The sequence below is a fragment of the Pholis gunnellus genome, assembly GCF_910591455.1.
Source record: "Pholis gunnellus genome assembly, chromosome: 20".
NCBI lineage: Eukaryota > Metazoa > Chordata > Actinopteri > Perciformes > Pholidae > Pholis > Pholis gunnellus.
This window is the reverse complement of record NC_136547.1, coordinates 10,905,102-10,918,580: the sequence shown is the minus strand read 5'-3', so window position 1 is coordinate 10,918,580 and position 13,479 is coordinate 10,905,102. Positions and strand designations below refer to the sequence as shown.

The window sequence follows — 13,479 nt, the reverse complement described above, 5'->3', positions numbered from 1 at the left end:
CTTTCCTCTTTATTTTTGGGGAGGACTAATCCTTTAAGCCTGTAGCTGCATGGGACTCTGGCCATGTGATGGTAGTTTCACGGTGGACCATCAGATCTGCCTACGGACTCGTAGTACAGACTGTACATTAGCCAGCAGAAAGTCGGTATTTTGCAACAGGAAACTGCATGAAGTGAGAAAAAGTCACATTTTCAGGCCTCTCTCAAACTGTGTGCTTGTTGATAAGATATCTCCGATCTGTTTTGGCAAGTTTTCTCTGTCAACAAAATCAAAACAAGTGCACACAGCGGAAATGCACTTGCGCTATCAACACACATGCAAATACATACACAGGCAAATACATACACAGGCACATAAACACAGGCACATACAGTATGCCCACAGTAAATTAAAGTTGCGGCTTATTTTGCACAGACAAGCTTAAAATACTGAGGGAGGCACCTGCTCTTCTTATCTGGTGATAATTAGATGACGTGAGACACATTTTAAGACAGATGTCTATAAAGACGCACCAGAGATTTCACAGCACAGTCCCAAGCAAATTTAAGCAACTTTAGTCCCTTTTGCTGCAGCGAGTTAACTATGCGTTCAGCCTGCACATGCCTTTCAATATGCCTGCTCTCTCACAAGTTCATTAAAAAGTGATTGCGCTGCAATTGCACTCTTCATAGTGATAAGCAGCTTAGGTGCTGGACTTTGCCTGCCAGTCAATCATGTGTTTCTCACTTTCCCCCCATGCACTGCATTTTCATCCTCTCCTGTTTCCTCTGCATGCTAGCGGAGCATAACTAACACAAACTTAAAGCGTATTACTACCTAACAGCTCAGGAATGTGTTAATAAATCAATTGATGAAAAAAATCTGCTTTTGTAAATTTGCTGTATGACATTAGGCTTGAGGATAAAGGTGTATCATATCGAAATGTACAGTTCAAATACCTAAAAACTACACTGCTCCACTTATGCTATATTCTCCAAGTGTCTACAACTGTGTGCACAAGAGAGCTGATGAAACGGAGTGGCTCCATAAGGTCCTGCTTTGGAGCGGTGAGTGCTGCTGGAGCTGATAAGTGATGCAGGTGGTGGAGGGATGTGAAATAGGCCCTTTTCAGGGGGAACCACTCTGAGAATCCTGGGAACACTAGTGCCTCTGTCCCAGTCTTTATCTGTGAAACCTGCTGTGTGCTGTCCGTGTGTCTACGGCTGTGTGTCCCGGTATGGATGTGTGTGTTTGTGTGGGTCAGTGGGTGGACTGCATCCAAGCCTAAGGCTCTGTGGAGCAGAAGGGGCTGGAAGGTTTTTGAATGTGGCCAGACCTATTCAGAGGGAGGGAGAAAACGCATGCATAAACTGTAATGGTGTAGGTTAAGTGCATTTTTTCCCCCCCCTCAAACCAAAATGGGAATGTTTAAGAAAACAAAAAAATATGGTGTGCATATATTTTTCAAGAGGATTTTACTTAGTTGAATCACAAGAATGCAAGGGATCAACTTGATGGAAAGAAAGGAAACAACACAAGCTTTATTATAGTGTGGTTGCAGCAACGGAAATGTAGCAACTTTCCCATGGGAGAGGAGGAGAAAAAGTGAGTGCCCGCTAAGTTTAATAGTTTCACCACAGTGGGGCCGTAATGCACAGCCAGGTCACGGGTGTATGGATGGCAGAGGAGTGTGTGGGCACAATTCTAACTGCAATGCTAGAGATTGATTTTACTCTGTGTACATGAAATAGTTATGTAGCATCATATTGCCTCTTGGTGTTATTGGCCTCCGTACTGTAATCAATTCCTCCTCCCTGCGGCACAGCAGGCTAATTTAACTTTAAAAATTGAAGAGAGGATGCAACAGGAAAGGTAGGCATTGGGAGTCTTTATGACGGGGACACTAAAGTCACAACTTTAAAGCTGCTCTAATCAATTCCTTTCTAACAATGGATCATACCACCACATGTAATGTTAAAGGAGTCACTCGAAGTGACAAAACCTCAGAGAATTGGCACCTGACTCCCCAGTTCCCCTCAGTTCTTAGGATCATTTTAGTCTTTATTGTTTTGACCTAAAAATAGCGACTAGCTTACATTTATCCGCTAAAGAGACAAATATTTACCACAGGAGTTGGTGGAGACCAAAACAGAGCTAAAAGGAGAGTTGAAATTGAACTTACATCGTAATGCCCTCAAATAAACGCAAATGTTGCTCTTTGTTTGTTGGATGTAAATAAGCAATATAAGAAAATGATATGGACAGGACAATGTGTTTGTCGTTTCTCTAAGGAAATGATTCACTAAGTCAGGAAGCAGCATATATATGTTAAAAATGTTAAAACAACACCTGAATGTTAAAACTGGTGGTTGTCCAAAAGTCTTCTTAGTATCGAGGTCACAAGTACATTATAAGTATCAGTGTACAGCACTGACTTTAGCTGTGCAAAGTGATGAAAAAGGCCACTGTTACATCCCTTAAAGACAACAGTCACAGCAAATTTAAAATGTCCCAGTGGCATGACCTTCCTGGCTTGAAAGTGATGCTCAGCACTGTTTGGTCCGTAACAAACACGGTAAAGTAAAAACTGGTCCATTCATGTGGACAGGCACAAAGCAAGTTCCTTCAAGTGTTGTTAAGTTAGTTAAATGCTAATTCCCATAGGGCTATATTTACATGGCTCTGTCCTCTTTGGGAGAGCCAACTCTGCTTACCCTTTGCTCTGTGGCAGAGGAAGGAACAGGTCGGAAATGTATTTGTTTTAACACACAAGTCTAAAAATAACTGCAGGACAAAGCGCACAAGACACAAAGGCTCTGCGATTTGAGAGGAGGAAAAGACATTTCCAGAGATCCTACTATTTCAGCCTAAGGAGCTGGCCAGACTATATCGGCCTCGAGTTCTCTCATTGGTTAATAATGACATCATCCCCAGGGCTAGTCCCCCCCCCCCCGCCCGACGATGTCATCAGTGCTGAAGCATCTCAGTGATGTAATGCAGGGAGGTACTCAAGTAGCACCCCTTCTTTCTTCCCCTTCCTTCCTCTCCTCTCTCATCCTGTTTCTTCTTTCCCATTCCTCTCTCCATCTTCATCTTTTCATTACGCCCTTTCCGCTCGTCAGCTGCACCCAGATGAAAATCCCTTCCCACCTGTTTATTAGCGCTTCGACACGGGGCACAGAGGTTTACAGTTAAGCCCGGAGCAATTAAGAGCTCTTAAATGGCCCATAAAAAGACAAGGAGGATTGACAGGGGGAGAGCATTTACATTTCTTAATCCTGCCTGTGTCCTGCAGCTGTAATTAAAATATGGATCAGAGATCAGAGGTGTGACTAAAGACATGGAAATCCAGGTGGGCATGACGTCATTAAGATAGTTGCTCTGGATACGGATTCTGTAGACTTAGATATTTGCAACTACAAGACAGAGTGTAACGGGTTTTATTTCACTTTGGGTAAAAAATCGGACTCACATGAAATGGCAGAGACATACTACATAATGTGTAGTCCAACATCTGAGTGTTATGTCAGTTTGTTCCTCTTTGATTTATACAGACCATTTCATCTTTTGGCTAGGCCCTCACATCTGTTTTTTAATCACAATTTGCGAGTGAATGAGTGTGTGTGTGTGTCCTGGGCAAACATCCAGAGCTCAAGCGGATTAGCGAGGGGACTCTACCCTGATCAAAGCAGCACAGAATCCAGCTTACTGGGACATACTGTGTAACGCATAACCCCCATGGAAATGATACTGTAGATGCTGCAAACTCATGCTGTAGACCTCCAACTGCAATGCACCGTAGACCCTTAAAAGGGAACATTTCTTGTATGTCTTTCTTATCGTTGTAGACACATTTTGGTCTGAGGAAAAACTCTCTAGCGAAGCTGGAAATCAGAGAACTGACACTCAAACTAAGTGCTGTCATCAAGTGTGAAGTATGCAGCTGCTCCATAGAAACTGTACTGGTTAATAGTCCAAAGAGAGTGTACTGGTTGTTTTCTGGAGAAACACAGAGCAGATCATTTGTGTCCAAGAGGTCTGTGGCAGGTATGGCAACTACCGCCAAAATTCATAAAAAATATTTACGTCTGAATTTAATATGATTTATGAATGTTGGAGCTAAGCCATTTGAGGGCACACCTCGACCTCTTCGTAGCTATTTTGTGTGAACACTTAATGAAATGATATGAGCAATGTAAAAGTAATCACTTGACTCTCCAGTTCCCCTGAGCTTCAACGTTTGGGTTCAGTCACACTGCTCTCATCAACCCTGTCTCCAATGGCAACAGGAAGCTGGGGTTTTTTTCCAGTAAGAAAAGCTCTGACAAACCTACTGTGCACAACTTACCCGGCACCAAATGGCAGACAGGCAAAGGTAGCGACTAGCTGGTGGACATAGTGGAGAATTTAGCAGCTAAAGAGGCGGATATTTCCCGCAGGAGTTGGTGGAGACAAAAGCTAACAGAAAATAAATATTGGATTTGTCAGATGGCTTAAATGCCACTCAAACTGCATCTTCTGGATGTGTAAGCGGACAACAGTCTGCTAAAACCTTCACTAAATCAATGTCAATGTTGTGTTTACACCTTGTTATGCTGCCCCCAAGTGGCCAACTAAATTGTGATGGGCGTTTGACATAACTTCTAACATAAGTCTATACAAGCATTAGAACAATGTAAAAAAGAAGACATAGATTGTAGATCAAAAACAGCCCTTAGTAAGAAGCCTGCTTCCCATTGTTGCACATATGCCTTGCTGCACATCTGCAAAGAAACTCTTGAGAAGCCTTAGAGCTCTGTCACGTTATTGGTCGACTCCAATTGGGGCCCGCTGATACAAAGTAAGACATGCATTATGGATGCAGCCCCAGTAAATTCAGATTGAGACAGTGACTGTAATTAAGTCATTCTCTAGAGCACTCCATCAAACTGTCTGAGCTTGACTGAGAGACCAAATGGGATGTGTCTCAGTCTAATAATAAAAGGCCTCCTCAACCATGGCTGGGATCTGTCTGCCTGAGCAGACACTGAGGAGCTTTTGGCTAAACTCACAGGAAGCTTTAACACAGGGTAATATGAATTGATATCTTAATATGTGAACACACCACGTAAAGCACATTCCTCCTTATGATTAGCTTGTTGTAGGATTGGCAGTCCATTGGTCAGATTTCAACACGGCTGCTTGTGCGCACACGTGCAGATAGCCGATACAGTGCCCCGTCCCTTCCCTCAGCTTCATTATGTACATAGTGAGATGGTTATTTTGCGATGCCTCTGTGGCTAACCACCGTCATCCACCAACTAATGGCTTTAGCATGTGCCTGGCAGCCCATTGGCTCCAGCGGTCTCAGGTCTTAAAGAGCTGAAATGAAGCAGGGCATTGTTGTGTTGCTGCCGGGGAGGATACATACTCTTGTGAAAGGAAAACCTGACGGGAAGGAAACCTCGAAACAAAGTGCTAAGAAAAGGTGATAAAGAGCACAAGGGACTGAACTGTGTGTTGGTGTGTGTGTGTGTGAATGTGTGTGTTGAGGGTCCGTTTCCCCTCTTCCTGCCATTATAAAAATGAATGGAAATGTTCAGAACTTCATGGAATACTCTGTGGCCTTGCATTTTAAGGTAGAAGCCGAGTGGGATCTTGGGGGAATGGAAACTCTAAGCTAAACCAATTACTAGCCATAGTTTTCCCCCTTTTATGGGAATGTAATGATAGACCCCATAATATAGATATTATCTGAAAAGACGAGCTTTAAAAACGAATGCTGTGAAGGAGCTTATGAGCTAAAAAGTCAGACGAGAACTCCGTCACTACTGGGCAGGCTGAAATGGAAAATACCGTTAAAGGCCTATTATGATTTTCAGCTAAAAAGACTGCTAAAATATTACTCAAATATTTTCACACTGGGGACGTATTTCACTTTTATTAACACTGGCACTACCATAGAAACTCATTTAGGGTACTGAGGTGAAGCAGAATGGTAAAAGACTTACTGCAACATTGAAAATGTCAGGTTTTACAAGATGGCTTTCATTACTCTGAGGGGAGCCTGGGGTGGAATAGCTCATAGGCACAGGAGTGCAGTCTGGAGCGTAAGATCTACAGGTAAAAATGCTGCAAAAAACTAAAAGAAAAAAACTTTTTATGAACTGAAAAGGTTATTTTTCAATTGTCTGTGGTATAAATAAGAAGACCAAAACCAATGACAGAACAAACAGTAAATTGATCGTATCAACAGGTATTGCCTATGTGGCCAAAGTCCATCTTATTCCTCTTGTTTTAAAAAGAAAAACTATTCTAGAACACATGAGCTACACCGTTGCACATCTTCCTTCATTATGATGAACATGGGAACTGCAGTTTGTTTTGAGTTGATCCAACATACCTGGTGCCTTGAATACAAGCAAGCACACCAACTCCACGACTGAAAATTGTCCACAACAAACACTATTTAGTCCTGTTTGAGAAGTGGGAATCTAGTATTGCAGCCTGAAAACTTCACTTCCACCAAATGCTGCGTCTATCTCGTGTGACGAAATCTTTTTTCAACTGCAGAACGGATTTGAAGTTAAGAGGTGTCACGCTTGTATAATCCACTACTCCTTAAATAAAATCCTGAGAATAAACAGATTCCAGACATGGTTGCAAATACAGCCACTCCTGTATGTCTGTCATTACCTTTACCCTGACAATTATTTTTTTAAATACTCATTAAACTGCTCTTCTGGGCCTCTTTCCAGTATTTACATGGTCTAGTCTATTTATCAGCCCGAGCAGGAAGGAGCTCTCCAAACAGACCAAAACAGACCATGTCGAATTACAATGCAGGTTTCCTCAAAACTTCCAACTCCAGAGCTCAGGTAGCTGCCGTTCCTAGAATAGCCCGGCTTAATGAAAACATCCTGTGTGTCACAGGCTTTACAGAATATTTTAGGACTTTTATAATCTCAACTGTGGCTAAATGAGAGTGTGTTGAGTTTGTCAGGCAGAGGGGTAATTATGAAATCATGCCACGATAGTGACTCATTAGTAAGCGGTCAATTTGGTCGATAGAGAACATAAAAGAGCTAACATCTAAGGAAAAAGGGCAAGACACTGCAGGTTGTTAAATAGGGTTCAGGACAGAAGTCTCATCCATATTAATTGGGATTAGGCAGCTTTAAGACTCAAATTCGGACTTTTCTTAATTACCAATGCTTTATGGGGACAGAAGACCTCGAGTACTTTCAAAGAGGGAGAATGACGTATGCAAATACAGTTTTACAGGCATGTGACATAAGGACATTTGTAGATTATATATTTCATCAGTGCACTTTTACTGCATTTCATCTTCCCTCTAATATCAGCTTGGCCTCCTTGGATTGTTCTTTGTCACCACTCTTTCATTTTGCCTCATGATCAATTTGCTCAGAGGGCAGAGACGGTTGTAGACAGATGGACGAAAAAACGTACCACTCCTGTTCATGTTCATGTGTACACAAAGCGTGTCTGTCACTGGACAAAAACAGCCCTGGTATACGTTCTTGTGTGTTGTGGGAGGCACCGCGTCAAACCAAATGCCTAAAGGAGTGGACGGACGGGGGAGGCGGAGGGATGTTTACACTGGGTGAAAAGACCCGGAGGGGTTAATAGCGACTGAAGAGTGTCAGAACATTGTCCGCCTGAGCCTCTCCCGCCTCCGTCTGAGCCGATGGGTGGGGAACATTTGTCTTACCCCCCCCCCCTTCTCATCACTGCCAGAAGAGATGGTCAAACAAATGACTTCACTCAATAGGTGGAGTCACTGAAGTATATGAAACTTACGAGTGTCAAGAGGGAGTAAAGAGTGAGGAAAAAGACAGTGCTTTGTCATCTAAGTAGGGCATTTTTACAAGAATGAAGAGTAAATCCAAAAAAATAATCTTTCGCAGAAAATAAACAGATGTTTTACAGTTGTGTTTCTGTGGGTCCACCCATTTGTAGGTTAACTGAAAGTGACATGTTCCAACATGCTCTTAGCAGAGAGGCCTACAAAAAAAAAATCTAATTTCATGTCTTGGCAAAATTTCCATTAGCTCCAGCAGCATCGAACGTCACGACAGGAAGCATGATTTTCCTCTGTGGATTATCCTTGTCACAGCAAAGCCGACAGCATCCACTGCAGCAAATGCTGAGGTCTAATATAAGCCTCTACTATTGCCCAACAGCACAACAATAGAAGACAACACCAGGGAAACACATTTGCAATATCACTGCCTGCTTTAGAACTGTGCAGGACAGTTTTTGTGTTTGCATCCCAATATATTTATTTGGAGCTGAATTCTTTTCTGCTTTAGATTTTCTAACAGTGGTAAAAAAACAAATTCCTTTCCATTCAGATCAATTGTGAATATCCCAAAAAGAAAAGGGCACAGGTAATGAGTATCTGACAGTAATGAATCATTATTATTTGAACTCTAAATTACTGCCTTATTAAGTCTCAGTCTCTGCAGGTCTGTCACATTTCTCTGTACAAGGCATGAAAAAGTTGGCATTAGCGGCTGGCTGAAAGTAATTTCACTTTAATCCAAGAGGAACGCAAAAAGTCTGTGTATAATGGAAAGGGCTTATCTTTTGCTCATTTTAAGGGGGGGCCAGATACTTTAAGGCGTAGACTGCACTTTCTTAATGTCAATGCAGAAATAGAGATTTCCAAAGAGTGCCTATTCCCATGAATATGATTTAGCTCAAAATTAGGTCAGTTCACAACAAGTAGAAGTAAATTAATGTGACTGAGATTTCATCCGATTATACCTTGCAATCATCCCCACCTCTATTAGACTCAAGTTGTTTTGGCCATAAGGACTTAGCTGCTGAAACGATAGGAAATCTTCCTAGAGGACGAGATCAGTTTTTTGCAGCTAATTGAGAACTAAATGCGCTTTAAGAAAAATCGTAAAGCTTATTGAACAAAACTGATACCAGCAGTGGACACTTTACTGTCCTAAAACGCTATGAAGTGACCCTGTGAAGGAAGTCAGGGTTTATATAAACCTTTAAACAAATGGCTTTATCTTGATTGGGAATGAAGAAAACCGCAGTGAAAAAAGGTTAATTAAAGACCTTGAAAATGTTTGTTTGACAAAGAATTCTAGTCTCACTTACTGGAACATTTTCAGAGATTTCCATCATAATCACTGGAATGGCATTTAGAAGATCACCAGCTCTTTCCAGTCAGAATCCGTGTTGCTGTGGATGATCCACACACTCGATCGAAAAGGTTTTATTGGAACTTTCCTCTATAAAAAGGGGGGGGGGGGGGTAATTTGGGTGAACGTATCCTTTAATGATGCTTTAACTCAAAATCAAAATAGGCATTCTTTTCTCTTTTTCTGTCTTCCTGTCTGTTTCTCTCTTGCTCCATCTATTGTTTTTTTTACAAACACAAACAAACAAATGCACTTTAAGGAGCTTCATTCAGTTATCATTTCTGTAACTCAGCCACCGATAGTGGCGGAAATGAGAGCTCTGTAATGAGGTTTGATCAAAACCTGATGCTCAATGAGATGTGGCTCGAGTTGGCTCGGGGCCCAATAAGGGATGACAGTGCAGACAGCTTGCAAGAGAAACACCTGGTCAGGCCCCCCCCCCCCCCCCCCCCCCCCCCCCCGCCCCCCAGCCACATGCCGAGGTGTGTTTCCACCGAGCTCAATGTCCCGTGGCAGCCATCAAACTCCACAGCCACATATTTGCATCAGCTAATACATCTGGTCCAGGTTAGTGCTTGATCTCCTGCTCAGACGCAGACACACTCCGTTAAGTCTGGATACCGATGCAAGAGAGCAGTCCAGCAAGGTAATCAAGTGGTCCAAACATAACCTTAATAATGATATCAGACAAATGGGTGCATATGGTCAGGAGCTACTGTGTGCCTTTGCTTGTAAAAAAACAAAAAAAACTGCCAAAATCACTGTGCCTCATATGCGAGCATTTAGACAAATAGCTTGGCTGAATTAAACTGGCAGCCAAAGCAGTGCCTTAGAGTTAATAACAGTTTCCTCTGGTCTGGTGAGAAATTGACAACTTGCTACATCAGCAAAGCACAGATAAAACTTGTGAGAACGCTGTCTTAAAGCTGTCAAAGTGTCGGAACGAGCGATGAAGGATGGAGTCCGGGGGGCTCTGGTGGGGTGCAAGGGTGCAAACTCATTTGTCTTTCTGATGAGGTACTCCTCTCCGACCTGTTTACCCCCCCCCCCCCCCCCCCCCCCCCACAGCACAGGAGCTGAAGTTGATATACTCATCGCTGAAAGAGACACAACAAATCACACCCATCTCTGAACACCTGACTCGTAAAAAGGAGGGTTATGGAATCTTTACATACCTGTATTCCTGCAGGATTAATTACAAAACAGTGAAGCGAAAACATAGCTAATTGGTGAGCTGCCTAAGTGTGTTACTTTGTTTTTTAAAAATAGTTTTGCCTTTATTAGACAGATGACAGCGTTGAGCCATACTGGAAAGGGGGGGGGGGGAGTAAGAGGGGTGTGAATCTGGGACGTTGCTTATATCTGACATGCGCTGTAACCACCTAAGGTGCTCCAAAAAAAGAACAGATTGAACAAGGAAATCAGATCTTTTTTCAGATAGGACGTTGCTTTTGCTGATTATCTTCTCTTCTTTTATCTGAATACTTGACGGTTTTAATAGTGGTAAAAAAAACGTTGACTTTTGTATTTGTTTGTGCTTGGGCAGGCCACTCTTTTCCAGATGTAAATCTCCTCAACAGTGGAAAAAGTTCCAGCGGTATTGGCGAGTTCCCGACAGGAAAATAGGCTTGTTAAGAGAGTAAAATGCTTAAAATGCTATTTTATTTGCAGCGCGGTGACAAACTAGTGAAATAGTAGTAACTGGTAGGCACAGCACTCAGATAAACAGAGATCCCTATTTACAACAGTTTACTGCTCGGCCTATGAATCTATGTGACATCTGAGTAGTCTCTTTGAAGACACGTATTGACATTGATGTTCACTTTGAGAGGAGGAATGCAGCATTTCCCCGGTGGGAAAACTTAACAATCCATTTGATCCAGAGAGCAAACAGCACCATACATGGCCAAATCGACAGTAAATCTAATCTAAAATCAGCTGCTTTCATCTAAATGTCACTCCTCTCTGTGATCTATAAAAGGGAGATACACACGCAGTGAAAACGATTAAGAAAGGTTCAACCCCTCTACAGAACCTAAGACGATTCATGTAACAGATAGTTTGTGTTAGGACTGTGTTTTGTGAAAGTGACCGTGATGTTTTCAAGTTCAGCCTCTCGTGGTCTGACCCGCACCACTCGACTCCCCCATTAGCTTAATTAGACACAGCCACACACACATTAGATGGTCCCTTTTTTCGCTTCACACACTGAATGGCTGGCTGCAGTTCAAGGCACCACAAAAACAGCTATGCAAAACAAGCAGCTTTCAGAGCCAGGGGAAACCATCAGCAAACAGCACACACACACACACACACACACATTAGGGACACTACGCTGTGTGCCATTCAAAAATCCTCCGGAATTTAAAATGACATTGCGTGCAATAATAATAATAACACCAAGCCACTTCGCAAGTCATGCAAGAATTCTCGCCTTAGAATACATCAGTTGGAGGCCACAGAGGAGAAAATGGGTGTTGTTTTGTACTCGCATGTAGCCTATATGACTGAGCATCTGTGCGTATTTAAGCTCACATCTGTGTGAGAGAGTGTGTTCTTGTGTGAGATGTGGCTACTCACCTTTCTTTTCTGGCTCTCTGCAATTCAGTCCTGATAGATAAAGCCCAAAGTCTTGGGTACGACCAAAGTGACACAAACTAACTAACACACCGTCGCAGTCCCAAACTTTTTGCTCTCTCCCGGCAGATCTGCACACTTCCCCCTGCTCCCCCTCCCTCCCTCCCACTCTTTCTCCCTCCCTCTCTCTCTCTCTCTCTCTTACTTCAGCACTTCCTGGGCTGCTGTTTATGCTCCAATCAGGCCATCCAAGAACTGCCGCTGCCCCTCCGCCCCCTCCTCTCCCTCAGCCAACAGCCATTGTTTAGCGGGGGGCTTGTCACATGTAGATGTCTGTGTGTGTGTGTGTGTGTTCCCCCTTGACCAAGAGGGAACCTTTTGCCACGACCCGAAGCGCTCTAGCTCTCTTCAATCAGGAGAAGAGGAGTAAGGAAAGAACACACTGCGAGCTGAAGACGGAGAATGAGAGCGAGGCTGATGGGCTGAATGGAGGGGCTTCCTGCTTGAGTGTCTTACTGAGAGAGATACACTTTTTCTGGCATGAAGAAAAGGGGGTAGCAGTGTTGAGTAAGGGTTGGGGGGTGTGTCTGGAACTTTCTCTCCAAATCCAACAGCTTGTTGTTACAAACCGCAATGAGGCTCAGCCCATCACAGCCTCACAGAGAGCCTCAGAGCTCTGTCTCCAAAACAAGGCGCCTTTCACCGTAGTCTGCCAAAAGTTTTCACCACGATATCTCAACCCCTTCTCCCAAAGCCTTCGCCTCCACTTCACGGGTTCACTAAGCTGCTAGCGCAGCCAGGCCAGCTCTCTCCAGGGCTTTTGGGTGAAATGAAGAAAAAAAGGGTGGAGGTGTGATGTGGGGGTGAGGGGCGGCAAAGGTCGAAAGGTGACGCGTGGGAGGAGACAGGTTGACAGCAGCACACTGAGCTTTTGTTGGTGTTGTTAACAGTTCCATCGTCGCATGACGGTAACACCTTCTGGGTTGTGGAAGAGTTCAGACCGAGCTGAAGACATTTAGGTGGTATAACTTGAAACACATGTTTTACTTTCAAGATAAAGCTTTTGGAGGCAAAAAAGATATATGTTTGTAATTGAGATGAATGGGTGTGCATTGGAGTAAATAGGATAAGGATATTTTCAAAGAATAATTCTGGTTTATTACAACTTGGGCCTTTTTAAATTGTTTGGTTATGATAACATTGTACTCACCAAAGTTATTCCTGAGATCTGAGAATATGCTAACATTGATACGACCAAGTGCAACAGTACTTTGATACACAAATAGTCCGAAAATCAGACAATTTAGCAATATCTGAACCACTTAATACAACAATATCGAAAGTAATCCCCGAATGCACCTGAAAACGGCACGCTGTAAATTCTGTAAATTAGCATTGAACTACATTCGTTTTCTTATCCAAATAACTTTGAATAATCTGGACATTTAAGGCAAAGTTGTGGGACTCAAAAAGTGACAGATTAAAAAAAGAATGGTCAAAATCGAAGCAGTGGAGGCCGAGCGCAATTCAAGGTTATTTTGATTGACATTGGAGGGCTCCCTCCTGAGCCACAGAAGACATTATACATCTGTGTTCACAGCCTGAGTAGCACTCCACATGATAACTAAACTAATTATGACATGTACATGGTGGAGGGCCCATTTAACTCCTTGATAACACTCTGACTACTTACATAATTTGCCTTGTCTGACTTCTTTTCACCATCAACTTAGTGAGCACAATGCTACTATTACACGTA

General features: G+C 42.9%; 1 protein-coding gene across 12 annotated transcripts in view; it reads right to left on the bottom strand.

The window, feature by feature from the left end:
- kiaa1217 (KIAA1217 ortholog) overlaps window positions 1-13,479 on the bottom strand; it is a gene marked incomplete at its 5' end in the record, with an annotated part of 79,759 nt that overhangs the window by 50,552 nt on the left and 15,728 nt on the right. Inside the window, one exon of one of the 12 annotated variants that reach the window (XM_079181536.1) lies at window positions 11,724-11,853. The exons of the other annotated variants lie outside the window; for them this stretch is intronic. Of the gene's footprint in view, window positions 1-11,723; window positions 11,854-13,479 lie in introns of those variants that run through there. 12 annotated transcript variants of the gene reach the window in all.